This window comes from Salarias fasciatus, chromosome 14, assembly GCF_902148845.1.
Source record: "Salarias fasciatus chromosome 14, fSalaFa1.1, whole genome shotgun sequence".
In the NCBI taxonomy this organism is placed as follows: domain Eukaryota; kingdom Metazoa; phylum Chordata; class Actinopteri; order Blenniiformes; family Blenniidae; genus Salarias; species Salarias fasciatus.
Window position 1 is genome coordinate 19,654,846 of NC_043758.1, and position 21,483 is coordinate 19,676,328.

The window sequence follows — 21,483 nt, forward strand, 5'->3', positions numbered from 1 at the left end:
CTTACTGCATGCAGTTTCTTCTTTGACCTCCATCCATCTGTATTTCTTTTACCCATCTTTTCCTTTTCTCTGTAAGTGTCCTTCGTTGCTTTCTCTCTTTTAGCTCTGCAGACTCGCTCAATATGACCTCTTTTGTCACAGCTTCGGCATCGGAGCTCCTTCGCCCAGCAGTCTGTTGGCTGGTGGTCCCGTTTTCCACAACGGTAACATGCCTGTGTGTCACCTCTCTGATGAGCAGAGGTAGTGGCTACGCTGTGCACTCTCATTGTAGCCCCTAACTGCATAGCTTCCTTGGCAGCCAGCTCCATGGATATAGCAGTGTCTACCGCTGTCTTGAATGAGAGATTCTCTTCTGTGAGCAGGCGCTTCTGTATTGCCTCACTCCGTAGTCCACACACCAGCCGATCACGCAAAGTGTCGTTTAATGCTGCACCAAACTGACAATGCTCTGTCATCTTTCTGAGCACTGCAACGTACTGTGTGATGGATTCACCCTCCTCTTGATTCCTCTTGTGGAATCTGAACCGCTCTGCTATGATTAATGGCTTGGGGCTAAAATGTCCAGTCAGTGTTTTCACAATCTCCTCGTAGGAATAATCACTCGGCTTATGTGGTTGGACCAAGTCCCTCAGCAAACTAAATGTTTTAGCACCAACAACACTGAGGAAGGTTGCCACCACTTTGTCTGATTTAATGTCATTAGCTACGACAAAAAACTCAAACCGTTCGGTGTAAGCACTCCAAGTCTCCACAGTTTCATCAAATGAGCCAAATGCTCCTGTCAGCGGCATTTTGCTGCTCCTTTTTCTTCCTCCCCCTCCGCAAAAAAAAAACAAAAAAAAAGAAAAAAAAAACAGCGCCGATCTCCCGACACGACGTGCAGAAGCAACGCTAGCTCAGGCTAAGCTAGGTAGCAAACAACCGACTCCCCAGAAAAAAACACTTCCAGACGCGCAGACTCGCCGACCCTCGTCGCCAGTTAATTGTTATGTCCCATACGGATTTTACAAGACTTGGACTTACATACTGAAGGAGACGGAGAGATGAGTTTCGGGTTAACAAGGAGGACTTTACTTCTCAGTTGCCAACAGGTTACAGACAAAAAGGTGGGGTCGCTAACTAATGCCCCCAGACACGTCCCATTGTACTACGGAAGCCCAACCAGGCCAAAACAGTGCAGTTCAGAACACAACAGATACCAACCGCCGATACTCAAGGCAAGAAAATCCCACGCGTATTAAGCCCTCCTCACCAGCAGATGGCGGTAGTGCAACCGAATGGGATGAAAGCAGCCGTTAAACGTGAAAGCAGAAGAAGCCCTCCTCTCCGGCTGACAGGCGCTGAGCTGCACTGCAGCGGCTGAATTCTCCATAAGTCACATCCAGAGCAGAGACAACAGGAATGAATCCAGAACGGCTGCTCGTCTCACCAAAACTTCGCCGGTGAGGAAATTCTTTTATATAAGCGAAAACGAGCCGAGCTTTGCAGAATGCAAACTCTGCAGTGCTAAAATTGCTAAAGGAGGCGCGCGATCTTGTTCATTTTCCACTAGTAATGTTGTGTTGAAACACCTCAGAGCGAAACGTGGACGAGAGTCTGACGCCAGGCTGAAGCTGTTGTGCTGGAAAATAAAACTCCTGCAGCCAACTCGACGGCAAACTCTGCAGAAGACTGAGAAACTGACGAGCAGCGATCAGCTGCTCTTAAAACTCGGGTTGTTCTATCTTTGACTTTAGTTCATAAAAAATAATTAAAATGAGTACATTTAAAAAATTTAGTTCATGTAAAGCAGGGGTGGGGAACCCTGGTCCTGGAGGGCCGCAAACCTGCATGTTTTCCATGTCTCCCTGCTTCAACACACCTGAATCGAATCAAGATTCATGGCCAAGTCCAGCAGAAAGCCAGATAACGAGCCTCATTGCAATCAGCTGTGTTGAAGCAGGGAGACATGGAAAACATGCAGGTTTGCGGCCCTCCAGGACCAGGGTTCCCCACCCCTGATGTAAAGTGTAAAACTCAGAGAAAACTGTTTATCATGCACTTCAGTTAATTTAATTGTTTTTAAAATAAGTTAATTTTAAAAAGTACAATTTAGTTGTTTGTTTACATCGTCTACTTCAGTTCATTAAAAAAAAACTTGAGACTCAGAGAAATCGTTTTCTCTTGCACATTATTGCATTTAAAAAAAAAAGTGTAAAACTCAGAATTGTTTGTTTTATTTTTCAGACTATTATTTTGGACTTAAACAGTGGCTGGGCTGCTTTTTTTTTTTTTTTTTTTTAGAAATAAAAGTCATTTTTCAAAAATGATCTGTCATTGCATTATTTTAAATTTTATGTATCAAAAGTATTGGTATGAGTATCGGTATCGGTGAGTACTGAAGATGAAGTACTCATACTTGGTATCGGGCTGAAAAAAGTGGTATCGCACGTCCCGAGTTAAAACAAGAATCTAATGAAAAATTGCTTGTCATTTTTGCACGTATAAAGTCTTTTTTATTTTGGTGATTCTGGTGAAAAATAGAGTTTCACTGTTTAAATCACTGTGAAGTTTCCACTGACAGAACAGTGAAGAAGTGACTGGGAGCTCACAGCAGGGATCCAAGTTCAAAGATAAACTCAGCAGGGCAGCAACTGAGATGAGAAAGCTCAATAAAACTCAAACTGTGGCACAAATGCCAAACAGAACAACAATAGTCTGTATGATTTTTTTTCCTGCTTTTCCAGATGCCACACCTCACAGACGTATGTTCATGCATTGACTTTTTGTGGAATGTTGTGTAACTTAGGCGTGCACTGTCCTCCTTCATGGCTCTTTATCTCTTGTGCAACACCAAAGTTTCAGCGTTAAACAGTTAATGATCACAACTCACTGGTAGCTTTTGCACACAGGAACATGCAGTGTGTGTCATGTGTCACACATGAACCTGCATTTCAGACACATTACATTCACTGACACACACACACACACACACACACACATACGGGTTTATAAGGGCTAGACGGACAGTTTCGCCAAACCCGCCCGGTGGTGGTTTAGGCCGGCTACCCTTTCCCAAGGTGCTAGAGCAATGGGAGGTGGATTAAAATGCTGTAAAAAAATCTGAAAAAAATTTAGGTCACTTTAGGTTTCAGGTACGAGCTACGTAACTCTAAACACACCTACCTAAAATTATGGTGGTTTGTGAAGACATTTGTCTTCTTGACAAATATGTGACTTATAAGAACCAAAATAAAGGGTTTACAGTCAAGTCGGCACCACTCTAAGTCGGCCCCGGCCAACTCGGCACCGCCCCGGGATACAGTCAACTCGGCATCAAGCCAAGTCGGCATCAAGCCAAGTCGGCATCTCGCCAAGTCGGCCTCGCGGGCGGGGGGGCTCTCGAGTGGCCGAGTTGGTCGGTGCGGACTTGACTGTAAGCTGCTTACCAACTCGGCCAAAAGCGTATTTCTTTTTTTTTTAATCACGATGGTGGATAATGTACCTGGGAGCTTCATGTTTGATGTCCGAGTAGCTTAGCTACAAGCGCGCAGCGCTTAGCGGCTGTCTGGTCATGTGACCGGTCCCAAGGCATTCTGGGAATCGTAGTGCAGCGATGCCGGCTGCGCCGCGACGATTTGCAGTTTTTTTCGTGTCGGCAGCGCCGCTTCTCCTCACATAGCAGGCAGGGGACTGGAGGACAAACTGTGTGGTTATGGTGACTGGCAGGTTAGAGGTGGAGAATGGACCTGGAGCTTCATGGTTGACGTCCTGTTTGAACCGAGTAGCTTAGCTACGAGCGCACAGCGCGAGCGGCTGTCTGGTCATGTGACCAGATCATGTGACCGGCATGTGATCCGCGAACGCCGCATGATCAAACCAGTCGCCTGCATTATAATTTTATTGTAATGTTCTCCACCCCTGAAGTTTGGTCAGCCAGTACAATTAGATTTACAATTAGATCTAAAACATGTAGGGTCACCGCTCCTGAGGACTGGAGTTTGACACGTGATTTAAATGTATACATGACGACCGTCATTTCAGTGAAATGAAATGTATATAATATTTTACCGGAGGGCTACGTTTATGAGCTTATGAACGCCAAGAAACCATATGAACAGCTTAACATGTACTACTGGTAATCGTTAGATATTACAGTCCCAGTTGCTATTGCTATTGACGCACACTAGATGGCGGGCAAACAACATTTACAACAAAATACATGCTTTTGCAAATGACAATGTTTGATAAGAAAAGAATAATGACTGATAAACTAACAATGTTGATCAGAAATGAACAAATCAGCATAAGCATAATGCAATACAGGTATTATGTTGTGGTTGGGATGCAATACAACAAGTATGATCGAGTTCGTCATGCAGCTTCGGTCTTCCTAGGTTTCCACTGATTGGGTAAAAATAAATTAATTGTACTGGCTGACCAAACTTCAGGGGTGGAGAACATTACAATAAAATTATAATGCAGGCGACTGGTTTGATCATGCAGCGTTCGCGGATCACATGCCGGTCACATGATCTGGTCACGTGACCAGACAGCCGCTCGCGCTGTGCGCTCGTAGCTAAGCTACTCGGTTCAAACAGGACGTCAACCATGAAGCTCCAGGTCCATTCTCCACCTCTAACCTGTCAGTCACCATAACCACACAGTTTGTCCTCCAGTCCCCTGCCTGCTATGTGAGGAGAAGCGGCGCTGCCGGCACGAAAAAAACTTCAAATCGTCGCGGCGCAGCCGGCATCGCTGCACTACGATTCCCAGAATGCCTTGGGACCGGTCACATGACCAGACAGCCGCTAAGCGCTGCGCGCTTGTAGCTAAGCGCTGCGCGCTTGTAGCTAAGCTACTCGGACATCAAACATGAAGCTCCCAGGTACATTATCCACCATCGTGATTAAAAAAAAAAGAAAGACGCTTTTGGCCGAGTTGGTAAGCAGCTTACAGTCAAGTCCGCACCGACCAACTCGGCCACTTCAGAGCCCCCCCGCCCGCGAGGCCGACTTGGTGAGATGCCGACTTGGCTTGATGCCGACTTGGCTTGATGCCGAGTTGACTGTATCCCGGGGCGGTGCCGAGTTGGCCGGGGCCGACTTGGAGTGGTGCCGACTTGACTGTATCCCAAAATAAAGCACTATGGGGACTTTAAAGGGACAATGATGTCAGTACCTCATTAGCATAAATACACACCCACCTTATACACCAGACCTGACTGCACACAACATTAATGGAACAGTCGGTTTATTATCCGAAAAAAGTAAAATTGCACTTAAAGATCTGTCTACACAACTTAAAACATACAACAGCTAAAATCAAAGAAAAGTACGAAAAAGTGTGCAGACATAAAGAAAAGCAAGTGCACTCAACTCGCTGTTACGAAACATATTAAGGCAACATAAAAATTACAACACAAGAGAATAACTGCAAATGAACTTAAAGCTTATGCTTCTGTGGCTGCCTCTTTGCAGCTGTTCCTCGATTTCTCACAAAGTCTCTGATATTTTGCACTGTTCTCTGGGCTAACACAGGGTCTTCTACCAGCTTGCAGTGACTGCATTCATTTTTGGTGGCCAATTTTCCTTTACATATGTGATCTCTGAAATGTCGCATTACTGCAGCAACTTCAGCCTTAGACCACGTTCTCTTTGTTATTCTTCTGGAATCCCGTTGTTGAGCAGCATCGTTTCCTGGAAGACATAAAAAGTAGAAAACACTGTCACAAAAAGAAACCAAATGTGACTTTTTATGTGACAAATGACATTTTATCTGTGGACACTGAACATTCTTAAAAGCAGTTAATTATCCACTATTTTAGTTATGTTTTTTTCCTTGCCTCATGGTTACATCTGGTTTTATTAATGTGTCATACTTAACATATTGCTTAAAAACTTGCCATACCTTCAGGGGGTAGGGTGGTCTCATCCACTGTGGATGACACTGTGGATGCCAGTCCTGTTAAGCATGTAAAATGACAAAAGTTGAAAAAAAAGGACTGTTTTTTTTTTTAATCAAACATTTGGAAAAAAGTTTTTAAGCACCTGTAAAGTCCATGAATATCATCTCAGTCTTGAGTTTCCAGTGACTCCTACAGTTCTAAATGTTTCTAAAAAAAAAAATAAAATGAATCTTATGCATCTTGGAGACAAGAAGCAATTGTGCTTTTTGGTTCTGACATATTAAAGGTCTTCTGGAAATATGATAAAATCTGCTGGGTCAAAAATATACACAGCAACTTGACCTATCAGTTTTGAAGATGTAAAAACGTGTGAAACAAAATGTTTTTAGTTGCATGCCTTCTGAACTTCTTGTGAGAGATTATGATTATCATGAAATAAGAGGTAGCCCTGCAAAGAGAAACTCTCGAGAAGCTGACTCTTAAAGGGCAACTCTGGTTTTTTGACACCTGGACCTTATTTCTAGGTGTGTGCCTGCTCATATACTCACTCAGACAAACATCGTGCAGCTCGGAGTCCTTCAGAAGTTATTTAGATCCAAACGATGTAGCAGCACTAGCGGGGGTGCCACAGCAATGGAGCGTTAGCGCGGGACATAATCTCTGCAAAATCGCTCATTTTGGCTGTATTTCTTCATCCATCGCCAGTGTTATCATAAAGTCAGCTCGTCTACCGTCTTCAGGTGGGTCAGCTGAAGAGCTGACAGTTTTCGCTAACTTAGCCACAATTAGCTCGGATGGGAACGTTGCGGCGCTCCTCTCCCCAGCAGAGAGGCACTTTGAGTCGGCCTCGGCTGTCACGGTGCCCCGGCGTCTGACTTCCAGGGGCCGAGTTGGAAAACGGCCCTCAGCTGCTCCACGGAGGCTCCGGACACCCGCGAAGACGCACGGCTCACACGCGGCCGCTGGGCCGCTGGATGTCCCTCCTCGCCGGGAGGATGCGTATCTCTGCTCCCCGGCGGATGCGCGCTCCGGGCCGGCCGCGGGACGCACGACGGCCCGCCGCGCCGAGGCCGGTGCTCTCTCCTCGCCGGGAGGAAGCGTATCTCTGCTCCCCGGCGGATGCACGCTCCACGCCGGCCGCGGGACGCGCGATGGCCCGGCGCTCTCTCCTTGCCGGGAGGAAGCGTATCTCTGCTCCCCGGCGGATGCGCGCTCCACGCTGGCCGCGGGACGCGCGACGGCCGGAGCGCTCTCCTCGCCGGGGGAATCCAGATCTCCGCCGCCCGGCGGATGCGCGCTCCAAGCCAGGCCGCGGGACACCGCCGGAGGCCCCCCTTCCGACCGAAAGGCAACCCAGCGCCGATGGAGGAAAAATACAGCCGAAATGAGCGACTTTGCAGAGATTATGTCCCGCGCTAACGCTCCATTGCTGTGGCACCCCCGCTAGTGCGGTTACATCGTTTGGAACTAAATAACTTCTGAAGGACTCCGAGCTGCACGATGTTTGTCTGAGTGAGTATATGAGCATGCACACACCTATAAATAAGGTCCAGGTGTCAAAAAACCGGAGTTGCCCTTTAAGGCTCGACTGAAATATGCTGCTGATCACATGGAGAAACAAATGGCTTCTGAAAGAAAATTCTGTCGTCAGATGACAGAAAAATTGTGCTGTTTGGCTACAACGATCCTAAATATGAAGGAAAAAAGGTGAAGCCTTTAAACCTAAGAACACTAAACCTATCGTCAACCATGATGATGGTTGTATTATTGCCCTAGGGCTGTTTTGCTGCCAGTGGAACTGGTGTTTTACAGTAAATGGAATCATGTAAAAGGGTTAATTCAACATTATCCAGGAAAACCTAAAACTATTAGCCAAAAAGTTGATCTTGGACACAGTTGTATGTTTCAACAAGACAATGGTCGCTTCTCAATACGCGTACTTCTCTGTACTTGTGTACTCACAGACTCATGAAATGTCATCAGTCGGAGACCAAGTACTGTTCCAATTCAAAGTACGCATCAAACCAAGTATGCATGAAATACCCGATGTGGACTTACTCCACCCACTTTACCGAGTCTGCATCGGACCAGACTTGTGTAGACTTGAGAAGTGAAATTACCCAGAATGCATTTTGCAAGACATGACGGAGGAGTGAACACAGCGGTGAGTAAAAAAATTCTGAAATATTAGCGTTATTGTTTAACAGAACATAGTTTTAACGGTGTTTTAGGCGAGAATGTAGCTGTTTAGAATGTTGATATGGGGTCAGTCTCTCCACATCAAGCTCACTAAAAAATTTGTTCCGACAATTTCGGACATCTGGGGACCAAACGGCGGACCGAGGTGACCCGGGGGTCTGAGGCTATCCGGCGCTCAGCTGCTTCATGACGGCTGCAGCTGGCTATCACTCTCCGCCATGGCTACACAGGAGATATGGATCGTTTTGTGTGAATCCAACGGTGTCTTCATCCAGTTTAATCTGTTTCAGAGTAAATCTGCTCAGCTGAAGGAAAAGTTCATGTTTAAAGCTGTTTAAGTGAACTTGAATGTTTAAATGGGAGGTGAATGTTAACATTGACCATAAAGTTCAGTCTCAGTGGTGTAAATGTGTTCTACTGGTTATACTGGCAAATGTTGTGCATTCAAACTAAAACTATGAACTATTTCAATCAAGGGATTACTGAGGAAACAGAACCTGATCCAGAGGTGATCTGCATCCAGATGTGGATGGAGAGGTTTGTTTTTCAATGCTTGAATTAATGCACGCATGAATAACATATTGAGTTGGTAGTGTGTGATTCTTTTTGTCCTCCTCAGAGTCTTCAGGGTTGGATGTGATGCCAAACAAGCCAGGAATAAAATAGGCATAATTTGAAGGCTTAATCCAAGGTATCTGACTTGTTTTGTTTTTTTTTCTACTTTGAATGACACCAGAGATGCTTCCTGTGACTGATACATTATGATCTGATCATGGTCAGAATGCACTGTGTACATGTTTATGTGTCTGATTATTGAGATAGAGCTTTCTTTGTGACAGGTTGTCAGTCTTGTGTCATAAAGGCTTCTGGTGCTGCAGGGATGAGTCTCCACCTCCACCCAGCAGAAACCCAGCTGGTGGAGACAGGACCAGCTGGTTCATGGTGGATCTGAGCAGGACCAGGGCCTCATCGCATCCCAGGTTGTTAATATAGACATCAGTAAACCTCCCTTTGGCATCACTAACATTCTGCAGTATGATGGAGGGGAAAACTCTCTGTTTAGGTAACAGATGTTTCTGTGGCTATGCAAGAGGAAGAATTTTGATTTGGCTCCATCAACAACTCCAGAAGGATGGAGAAATGCCCGATGGCCAGGAGAGCAAAGCTCCAGGTTCCTCCACCTGCTTCTGTCTGGAAGTGGATCACTCTGTGATGATGTTCATCAGATCATCCACAACACTGAGGATGGTCCAGAACTCTGCCGGAACCAGACCGAAGCTCCTCACTCCAACCAGGGGCTTTTTCCTGGAGCAGAATCTGTAACAATATAACAGTGTTCTCCCTGGAGAACACTGAAGACTGGAGTCACATGACCTCCAGGATCGACATTACCATTATGCTTATTCACTGTTTTTACTTTTACCGACCAATGTAACATCTTGAAGCCCTCTGAGGCAACTGTTGTTGTGATACTGGGCTATACAAAAATAAATTGATTGATTGATTGATTGACATCTTATCATTGACCTGTTCATATAGTTGTTGTTGTTCCTGGTAAATAAAAGAAAGAACTGTAGAATTTTTTTAAAACGTGTCATTTTTTTTAACCTTCCTGATGTTTCTAACTTATTTTCGCTTTTGCTCTTGAAGGTTCTGTTGAAGTTTGTTAAAGTTTCCTTAAACTCCTGACTTTCTTTGTTAGACATCTGTTTATGATTAATATCTCTCTTTGCTTAGTGGAACACATTGATGTATTTACTGAAGAGAGAACTGAATGGTGCTGATGATGTGTGTAGCTAATGTATATTAGACTCATGTAAATCAGTCATCATGAAGACCGGAGCAGACGGATGACAAAAGGCGCACAGGTATGACAGGCAGTAAAACATACAGTGAAATAATTGTATTTGTAGAAATATCTGATCACCTGCTTTTCTTCTGAGCTCAGCTCCAAGTAGTTAAACAGTAATTGAAAGGCTGTATAGGAGGGCAGGCAGGCTAGAAGTAAACGTAACACTGTATTATATGCAGCATTTATGTGACAGAATAGTTAGCAGTTTTGCCACATTTTTCTACAATCTCGTTCATCCTGTATTGTCATTTTAATGTTTTTACAATGTTTAATGCTGCTATTTGCTATATTAACTTGTTCCACACCAGCTACTCTCTTCAATAATACTTCCTGATCACTGGCCACGCTATAAACACTCATTTTATGTTGGGTTTTATTAATATTGTAATGCATGAATGATATGAAAACTAAGAGATATTGGCATTGTGAACACACAATGATGTCATCAAGTATGCTGTACATTAATCCACTGTGTTCTAGCCTCGTCACAAGTCTGTACTTCGAGTACAGACTTGCGACGGACTTGTATGCCTAAGTATGCGCCCCGGATGAGCCTAAGACAAGCGGCCTCATTCGGGTGGGTGGTGGGTGGGGGGGGGTGTTGCTGTGCGGTGCTCGCACGTAGCATCGGAGCACCGCACCATGCGCCAACTACTCTTCCACATGCCCCCCCCACCACCTGTACAGTGTGCCCAAGGCGGCCGCCGAGTTCACCTATGCCCAGAGCCAGCCCTGAGTACGACGAACAGGTGTGTTCTCGCTAAGTACATGGGTACGCACTCATACTAAGAATTGAAAAACGGCAAACGATTCCAAACACACATCAAAAGCAGTAAAGAAATGGTTCAGTCAGGTTAAAATTAGGATTTTAGAACCGTTTCCCCTAAGCCCTGACTTAAATCTAATCAAATTAATTTATTTGAAAAAATTGAACATTTTGTTGAACAGTACCAATTATGTCATGAGGAGTAGTGAAAGATACAACCATAAGTTTGTAGACAGCTACCAAAATTGCCTAGTTGAGATGAAATTGCATTATTGTATTTTGTGATTGAAGGTGTTTTAATGATTTCATCATAGAATATTTTTAGTGATGGGAGTTATTGGAGAGACTTCATTGATCTGCATGGTCTTTAGTGCATGTACGCTTATGACCACAACTGTAACTATGTGGTGAGGTAATGTGGGAATTTATTTTAGTTTCAATATCCTTATTTTAATACTTGCTTGCTCACATATGATACTCAGGGAAAAATATCCCAATACAATATGCATTTAACTTTGTTTTGCAGCTGCTTTTGTATTTCTTTGTATTTCTTAATGATTTGTAACCTTAGCCATGAAAAAAGCACATGAGGTCCCGGGAAGTTTTTCTCGTCTGAGCTCTTGCAGATAACACTTGAGGGAGTGAAGGACGGAGACTGTCGGGGCGAGATAACCCAGGATGCGGAACCTGGGAGATCCACGTGCCTGGGAGAGAGGACGGGGCGGACGATGGAAAACTACCGAGAACCACTGTTTGAGAACCCCGCCTGCGAGCGAGGAATCAGAAATACACACACACAGATTAGACATCGCTTTTTGCCTGCTGGACGCTACTTTCGGGTAGACCAGGGACTCAAAGACTAGAATTCCTTGTCAGGGAAACAACATCTTTTTGTAATAAATTCACACACTAACAGCCAGAAGTTGTCAGGTCCTTATTGTACACCTTGATATTGGGATCCAAAAAGGCTCTGTGGGATCGAGGCGTGATTGGAGGGGAAGCCTCGGCTGGAGCGGCCTCATGGAGACGGCCTGAAGATTCTACACCTCGACAGTAACTTACCAAAACCTTCAGTGTCATGAGCCTCCTCTGCTAATGCAGAAACAGATGCAGCATCCACAGGCTTGATATTTCCACAGTGTGATGTGAATGTTGTGCCGTTGTCATCTGACTCCCTCTGACTATCCTCGGCCTCAGCATCACTTAACGCAATTTCACCTAGAAATAAGTATTAGTAAAATTCAGATGCATTACTCCACATTAAATACAGACATTTATTTGGAATACTAATTTTTGTACAAACCTTCAAGTGCAATCTCATCCAGGGATTTCCCTTGCAGACCAGAAATACATCATTTTTGCATTGACAGAAGCAGTTTGGAGACCTTGGCCAGCTGTGTGGGGGGAACTGGGAATCTGTAGAAATCTCTGTGAACTTGGATATCATCAAGGGTAACAGCAGACTGTTGATCCTGAAATGATGACAAATGTATTTATTATATGCGCAAAAGGACACTGTAGACAGTGTAAAGGTTCAAGAGACATTAAAGGGGCGGTATCATTCAAAATTCACCTTTTGTATGTTTCAGCCTTGATATATAGTTATGTACTCATCAAAAACATCCACAAAGTGGGTTTTTCCTTCGTGCCTGTGTTTGAGCTTTCCTTATTTTTCTCCTGCTTAGAGAGGCAGCCCCTCTCATACCCGTGAAAACGGTCCGTCTTTTCTAGTGATGTCAAATTCCCACCAGAGGAAGGACCCTCTAAACACTACAGTCCTTCCAAGTCACATTTGGGTGGCTCATGGCTTAATACACTCACACACACTTCAATGTTACAAAGACCTACAATCTCTTAGGCCTCAATCACACATACGCGGCTGTGCGGGCGCGGATCTGTCCGGGTTTGCACGGTGTCTGCGGGGAAAAGTCAGAACTGCATGCAGACAGATCAGTCGGTTCACACTGCACGCGCGGAGAACACGTGGGCCCTGCGCATGGCCCGTTCAAATCCGCGCGGCAGTTTCTAAATAGAAATCAAGTCTATTTTTCTGCGCGGGTTGTGCGCGGTGTCCCATTGAAACCAATGGCATAAACACACATCTCGTGTCAGCTGGGCTTTCTATGCATGTATTGAGCTCATGTTTGCTCACAAACTGGTCTACACCAGAGGCTTTTACCAGTGTTCTGCTCCGTCTATTTTTCCACGCAGCTTGGAGCGGGTCCCAATGAAAACAATGAAGACAGGGCCGAGTTGTCATATATGCAGATATATGTTCCGTTTGAATTTACTATTCGGCGCAGTTGAGAGGAGCGCGCGTGTGTAGATACATATATCTAGAGATCTATATCTATAAGTCTATGCCGGAGCTACGGAAGCCGCATTGTGTTGTGTGTTTTTGACTCCCCATGCTGATGCACGTTTCTGGATGCCTGCTCTTGGGAATAAACATCCTTTCGCTCCCGAAACGCCTCTAGAATTACTTCAAACATGTTACACTAGTAGCCCGTTGCCGCGGACAACCCGCTCACGCAGACCGCGCTGGTGAGAAAGGGACGCCTGAGTACGCCGCTCCAGCGCCTGCGCGGTCTACACGTCCACCCCACGCCCGCGCAGTGACCGCGTATGTGTGATTGAGGCCTTATGCTTCTGGTGGGGTCGTCCTTCCTTTCCACTATCCATGTAAGTGCAGTGCACTCACACTGCACCGGCATTGATTGGCACCCTGGGTTTAACCTACCTGCCCAAACACAGGGAGGACATCCAACACTGGACTTGTCTGATTCAGGACACTCACAGTCCTCTCAATCTGGCTTTTCTCACTTGTCACCTGTAGCAGATAGTGCATGGAAGAGCAATACATTAAAAATACAGAGAATCTTAACAGTCAGGAGGATGTCTGAAGTTTGGACCAAGAAACATTCTGCTGTTAATACAAAGTAATGGTGGCAAAACATTGTTGTGAACCTCTCTGGAGAGTTTGGCAAGATGTTCTTCCATTAAGACACACCTGTTCAACAACTTCGTTTGATGATGAGGAATTTGTGGTCTCAGGACTTTCCTGAGGCATTTCCTCATCGAGATCCTGTAAAAAAGGACATAACAATATTATAATTCATTTCAAGAAAATGTTCTCTGTGTAAGATGAAGTGAAGGTCATCATGGCTGTGATTCTGAATGTTTGGTAGAGAGGGAAATACATTATAGAAGTGATTTCTGTCGACTGACTACTGTCCGCATAATCCACACTACATGCATGTGAATGAACACACACACTCCAAAAATGACCATGTTAGAAAGCATAATATTGTGCCTCGAGTGATGACATTAATTGGAAAACCAAATGTAATTTACCTTTTCAACTCTGGTGGCTCGGTCAAGCACTGGCCTCGTCTGGCTCACGGCGCTCATAATCATTTCAGTCTGACTTCTGTCGTTGGTCATCTATAGCAGACAATGCATGAAAGAGACGCACAATGAGAAGAAAATGCTCCTGTGAACCACTCTGGACAGTTTGCAAAATGCAAAGTACAAGAGAAATCTGTCTTCCACTGACACATGGAAATACCTGTTCAACGGTTCCATTCCAGCAGTCTTTATCGGGTGTTACAAATCTCGAAAATTAGCTTTTCCGGGTTTTGGGGGGTGTTTACAGCTACACACTATTGGGTTATTGCCAACATTCGAGTTTGAAAAGGGTTTGAAAAGGGTTATTGGCTGCATGTAAACTGAAGCATTTCTGATCAGTCACTGAATGGACAGCAAACAGTATGTCTGCCTCTGCTCTCTGCACTGAGACATCTCTGATAGTAAAAAGGTAAATACATTTCATACAACCGGTTTGACTCTGTATAAACGCACACACACACTAACGGATGTCCACCCGGCGGCCACTCCACCTCGGCTGCTGTGACCTGCTCCTCTTCTCCACCTGGGAGCGGCTCCACCTCTGCAGCTGTGACCTGCTCCTCCTCACCACCCAGCGGCTGCTCCACCTCTGCGGCTGTGACCTGCTCCTCCTCACCACCCAGCGGCTGCTCCACCTCTGCTGCTGTGACCTGCTCCTCCTCACCATCCAGCGGCTGCTCCACCTCTGCTGCTGCGACCTGCTCCTCTCCTCCACCGAGCGGCTGCTCCACCTCTGCTGCTGCGACCTGCTCCTCCTCACCACCCAGCGGCTGCTCCACCTCTGCTGACGCGCCGGCCTTCACTGTGGAGGAGGTACGTGTGGAGCTGAGGAGGCTCCATGGACGGAAAGCTGCAGGGCCTGATGGGATATCACCACGGCTGCTGAAGGAGTGTGCGTCAGAGCTGGCTGTGCCTCTCCAAACCATCTTCAATCGGAGTCTTCAGACTGGACGTGTCCCTGCGTTGTGGAAGACCTCATGCCTTGTCCCAGTGCCCAAGGTGGCAAGGCCTGCAGGGATGAAGGACTACAGACCAGTGGCCCTAACATCCGTGGTAATGAAGACTTTTGAGAGGCTGCTGCTCCGGCTGCTCAAACCTCAAGTGGAGGGGGGGCTGGACCCCCTTCAGTTCGCCTATCAGGACAGCATGGGAGTGGACGATGCGGTCTTGTTTATGGTCCATCAGGCGCTCTCCTTTCTGGAGGGAGCTGGAGGCTATGTGAGGTTGATGTTTTTCGACTTTACAAGCGCCTTTGACACCATCCAGCCTCAGCTACTGAAGGGGAAGCTTGAGAGGATGGGAGTGGATCCTCTCTTTGTTCGCTGGATCCACAACTACCTGACTCTGAGGTCACAATACGTCCGGCTCGGGGGGTGTGTATCTGGGACCCTGATGAGCAACACTGGTGCACCGCAGGGGACTGTACTATCCCCCTTTCTCTTCACACTGTACACTGCTGACTTTGCTCACAGATCTGCTGCTTGTCATGTGCAGAAGTATTCAGATGACACTGCAATTGTGGCATGTGTGAAGGGTAGGGATGAAAAGGAGTACAGGGAGCTCATCGCGGGATTCACCACCTGGAGCAGGGACAATGGTCTCATTCTGAACATCTCTAAGAGGAAGGAGATGATCATTGATTTTGGCAGGAAGCCCTCTCATCAACCTGTCATTATCGACGGAGAGAGTATTGAGGTTGTTCACACCTATAAATACTTGGGGGTGCACCTTGACCACAAACTGGACTGGTCGGAGCAGGCTCGGGCCCTATATAAGAAAGGACAGAGCAGGCTGTTTTTCCTGAGGAGACTTAAATCCTTTGACGTGTGTGGTGACATGCTGTACATTTTCTACCAGTCTGTTGTGGCAAGTGCTGTTTTCTTTGGGGTTGTCTGTTGGGGTAGCAGTATGACAAAAAGAGACAGCAATCGGCTGGACAGACTGATCAGGAGGTGTGTGTCTGTGATGGGGAGGAAGGTGGACTCTGTTGGAGCAGTCTTGGAGAGGAGGATGGGGGCTCTAATGCAGAGTATCTTGAGGAACTCCAAACATCCACTGCACGACACAGTTGCAGCTCAAAAAAGTCAGCGGAGTAACAGGCTCCTGTCATTGCGCTGCAGAACTGAGCGCTTCAAGAGGTCGTTCATCCCCTCAGCAATCAGGCTGTATAACAGATGTACCTGAGCCAAACCAAGTACAATCCGAGCACTTGTATTTATTGTACTGTTATTTATTTGCATGTGAATGATCTGTGTGCTGCTGGACACCGGAATTTCTCCCTTGGGAACTTATTTTTCTGATTCTGACTCTGCTGTGCGCTGTTCCCTCCTGTTGCATATACTGCTTTGGTAAGGACATTTGGCGTCTTTTCAAGAGCAAAAATGTGAACACAAATCTTGAAGTAACAAATAGGCTTTTTTTTGGGAAAGATTTAAGAAAAGTTAATCATCCAGCACATGATGTTTAATGGTTCTTTTTCAGGGCGCTGTTGTGAAACAAGAGGTGATGACAGAGACGCACCTGTTATTTTTGTTGCAAACACTGAGGAGGTGTAAGTTTTGTCAATATTGTCCAGTCTCAGCTCAGGTAAGAGCAGGATTCAACTCCCAGCTTCGTAAATGTGATCCTGTCTGTCAGCTGTGTGGCAAATGTTGAATTTTCTGTGAAAATAATGTTCATTTTGCTTCAGATTATCAGTTGTGCATGTAATGGTTCTGTTTTGAAAATGTGAAAAAAATACTCTTTTTGTCTCATGTGTACGATAGATGTTTAAGGTTCAGAAATACTTAAAAAAAAAAAAAAAAAAAAAAAAAAAACTATGTCAAAACATTTTATTTCCGAACATTGGGTTGAACTGGCAGTAGCTCCGCCCAGCCGGAAGACCTTTGAACCAAATGAAACGCACCCGATGGGCGTGCGTGTTTACTTTCTGTTTCTGAATAAAAGGACTCCTTGAACTCAATCAGTACCGCTTTGCAGAGCCAGAGGTAAAACTCTCCCTGAAACAATAAGCCTTTAAAATCAGAGGTAAGATGTTGTCTGTTTATTCTTGACGAACTGAAAATCCTGACTGTCTGTTTGGAGATGACGGAGCTGCGATGTGATCCGCTGACAGGGGCGGGACGTGCCAACAGGCAAACCAGGCAATTGCCTGGGGCCCCAGCTTTTAGGGGGGCCCCTGAGAGACCGGGTACCCTAAGTGCTAATACATGTACTGCACAGAAACGACAACAATCGGCATTTATGATGCAGTTATGAAACGACGACCTCGCAAACCCCCTTTTGGGGCCCCGCACGGCCCTATCAGCCTTAAAGTTAAGTTATAAAGTTTATTAATGGAATGCCCCTTGAGTTGTAGCATCTCGTTTTCGAGGGGGTCCATAAACACATACATATGTAACACAATTTACAATAACATACATAAATGCACACATTTACACATAAGACAGACAGACAGACAGACACACACACAGAGACACAGGACAGACATGCTCCTTTGTTCCTTCAGCGCTGCCTGCGTCAATCAGACGAGCCTCAAGGTTTATTGCATCATATAATTATTGATAAGCCAGGGCTTTCAAGGACTTCTGTTGGTCCCTGAATCTAATAGAAGAGATTGGGGGTTTTCCAAGTTTTTCAGTACACATATTATAGCTGGGCCGTTAACGGCGGTAATGTGCTGCGTTAAGGCCTCAGTATACTTCCCCGTCGCCGCTACGTCGTTCCTACGACATAGACGTCGTAGCCCTACGACGGGCTACGTCGGGCTACGTCGGGGCTTGACGTGCGCCTCCCGAAAATTGTGACTTCGCGTCGTTTCGACGCGTGGTGACGTGAACGTCGAGGGCTGTGATTGGTCCGCTTTCGCGTTGTTTATAGAATAAAGTAGAACTCACCCGAAATGCTTTTCTGATCCGAACAGTGCTTCGGGAGAAATTGAGATCCAAAATTGAGCGGCGCACATCCCTATACTGTTAGCAGTGTTAGCACTGTTAGCAGACGGGGCTACGTGTATAGCCGCTCCGAAAACGGCTTTAATCGTCCAAAAGCTCATTAGTTTCACCAATATTTCATCACGGTCTGCTCAGCCTCTCCTCCACCACAGCCCGGTGTCACCAGATATGTCATATATGCAGATATATGTTTGGTAAATGCACGCGTGTCTAGATACGTACGTCTAGAAATCTATGTCTATAGATCTATGTCTAGGTAAAGCCAGAGCTACGGAAGCCGCATTGTTGTTGTGATTGCTAGCGACTTGGCAGAGGAGGGCGTTCCCTTGACGCAGGAGCAAGATATGTTCAGTAGCGGCGTAGGGTTGCCGGCGTAGGAACGCCGTGGCGGCGACGGGGGAGTATACTGAGGCCTTTACCGTGAGACTCTTAACGCGCGAGAAAAAAAATGTTGCCGTTATCTATGCTTTTCAAAGTTGGGTCAGGGAGCGATGTCTACACATGCAAGCTATGCAATTCACTTTGATATATTTTAGTGTGGATGTATGCCTGGCCCAGCCTGGCTGAATATCGCTGTGGGGGGTGAACAAGCCGAACCTGTCCTGCGCCGCGAGAGTCAAGGCCTCAGTATACTCCCCCGTCGCCGCCACGGCGTTCCTACGCCGGCAACCCTACGCCGCTACTGAACATATCTTGCTCCTGCGTCAAGGGAACGCCCTCCTCTGCCAAGCCGCTAGCAGTCACAACAACAATGCGGCTTCCGTAGCTCCGGCTTTACCTAGACATAGATCTATAGACATAGATTTCTAGACATACGTATCTAGACACGCGTGCATTTACCGAACATATATCTGCATATATGACATATCTGGTGACACCGGGCTGTGGTGGAGGAGAGGCTGAGCGGACCGTGATGAAATATTGGTGAAACTAATGAGCTTTTGGACGATTAAAGCCGTTTTCGGAGCGGCTATACACGTAGCCCCGTCTGCTAACAGTGCTAACACTGCTAACAATATGGGGATGTGCGCCGCTCAATTTTGGATCTCAATTTCTCCCGAAGCACTGTTCGGATCAGAAAAGCATTTCGGGTGAGTTCTACTTTATTCTATAAACAACGCGAAAGCGGACCAATCACAGCCCTCGACGTTCACGTCACCACGCGTCGAAACGACGCGAAGTCACAATTTTCGGGAGGCGCACGTCAAGCCCCGACGTAGCCCGTCGTAGGGCTACGACGTCTACGTCGTAGGAACGACGTAGCGGCAACGGGGAAGTATACTGAGGCCTTCACACCGCGCTCCTGCTGACCGTCAAAAAAACAAAAAACAAACAAAACACTTGCTCTTTAAGTGGTGAGACACGGTCCATTCCTCATTATTTGCCATATTGAATTCGGCCGAATTATCAGACAAATCACGAGGAAAAGGCTGATATAAGGCACAAACTGAAATCAGGAGAAATATGAAAAAAAAATGAAAATCAAACTTAAATTACGCGTTTTGCCCGGGCACCGTTTCTCCCGCTGGGCTTTCTTCAGGCGCTGAAAACACACAAAACAAAGCACATTTCCCTTAAACATAAGGATGAGGCACAATTCGGCATGACTGAATTTATCCTTGTCACGGGTGCGAGGTGGAAGGACCCAGGCGCAGGCAGAGTTCAAAAAGGGTCTTTATTTCCAAGGGGAATTCAGGAGGTCAGGAAACCAGGAACTCGGCCCATAGTTGCAGGCCAGGACACGTGAACACACGGACAGACCCACAAGGAGCCGACAAGACACACCAGGACAGCAGGGCTTATAAAAAGGGGCAGGACAGGTGCAGCACATTAGGGAGTAGGGATGGGACGAGATCTCGCGAGATCGCAATGCCGCGAGATCTCGCGAGATCGAATGCCGCGAGATTAAGTACGTTTATATAAAGGCAAAAACTCTTTATTAACTTGAAAATTGACGGAATAATACATTACATGGCGCACAGCCATATAAACACGTGCAAAACCCTGAATGTGCTCATATTCATATTTAAAAACCCGGTCGAAAAGGACATGAAATACTGTTCTGCGCATGTTCTATCTGCAAGGAATCTTGGTCTTTTGACAAACTACTTGTGATACAGTTTAATTGATACGACGTAGAAAGATAGAAAATGTGCGGAAACGGTCGTTCAGTTCTTCTCTTTTATTGAAAAAACGGTGCATCGCATCAATGAACATTTTACCACGTCTTACCGGCTCACACTCTTTTTCTAACAGCATGCAGAGAAAGCCTGCAGCGGCTGCGGCGCCCTTCTTCCTCTGTGGTGTCTGTGTAAAATAAGGTTGAACATGCAAACAGCGCATCTAGTGGCATGAAGTGCAAATGCAGTCATGGCGTCGTCTGTGCGCCGCGGTTTGAATGGGAATAGGGGAACTAGGCGGCCGCCTCGGGCGCAGTGTAGAGCGGAGGGCAACGTGACCGTATAAGGGGGCACTCCGTCCCGACACTCCATGCTCCGACGCTGCATGTGAGTACCGCGCTGTCCCCCACACCTCAGCACCAAACTACCCCCCCCCCCCCCCCCCCCCCCCCGGGTCTCGTGTCGTCTCGATCTCGTGGACTCAATCTCGCGAGACATCTCGTCCCGTGAAATTTGTGTCTCGTCCCACCCCTATTAGGGAGTTATCGAGACCAGACAGGAGAACATGAGGGCAGACAAAGACATAACAGGACCCCAGCGCCCCCACATGGGTGCAGGGGCACAGGGCGTTACAATCCTGCCTTCTCTGTTTGAGAGTCGGAGACATGATGAAGTTTGAGGAAGTGTGCGCTCATAAGAAAATTACATTTTTCATCTGTTTATGACTTGGTTGTGACTTGGTTGATGACACATGAACACGGAACTGTGTCAAATTACCTGTTGGTTACCTGTAATGCCTGCTGATTATTCATGTCTAATTGAATAAACAGAAACTCGTTCTTGATTACTTATTTCTTATTTATATAACGTACACACATTTTGAATGGCCTTGGCAGACTTCAAATGAGCCGTTTTAATCGCGATTAATCACAATTAACTCCAGGATTAAAATGACTCGCGATTAAGGAATTTAATCATTGCCCAGCTCTAACACATATCAAATGTCCCAAAAATTGTGTGTAAAAAAAAAATAATTCTTGTTTCGGTGTGCACGGATGGGGTGGGGGCCCGATGAATTTTTTTGCTTGGAGCCCCCAAGGACCCATGCCCCACCACTGGACTGACTGGAAGGAGAGTTTCTACTGAGACATACCTGCTGCTTTTATTCTGCAAACAAACACACACATGTTCATGTGAAGATATGTGGGTTGCTGTCATGAAAATCACCATATGGATAATGTGGTATCTAAATTCTGTGAACATGCTGATTTTGTTTTAAAACAAAATTAAAATTACAT

The 21,483-nt window shown here is 46.1% G+C and overlaps 1 protein-coding gene and 1 long non-coding RNA gene across 2 annotated transcripts in view; one reads left to right on the forward strand and one right to left on the reverse strand.

Moving 5' to 3' along the window:
- Nucleotides 1–5,394: 5,394 nt before the first annotated feature.
- On the reverse strand, nt 5,395–12,052 carry LOC115400508 (uncharacterized). The gene is made up of 3 exons (XR_003932810.1): nt 12,008–12,052; nt 11,767–11,922; nt 5,395–5,678 (listed from the first exon to the last, which is right to left on the reverse strand). It is a non-coding gene; the product is annotated as an uncharacterized LOC115400508 (long non-coding RNA).
- A 5,019-nt stretch (nt 12,053–17,071) lies between these two features.
- The window catches only part of LOC115400499 (von Willebrand factor A domain-containing protein 5A-like), a 225,938-nt gene continuing 221,526 nt past the window's right edge, over nt 17,072–21,483 (forward strand). Inside the window, exon 1 of the mRNA XM_030108399.1 lies at nt 17,072–17,139. The gene's annotated coding sequence lies outside the window, so the exon portion shown is untranslated. The remainder of the gene's footprint in view (nt 17,140–21,483) is intronic.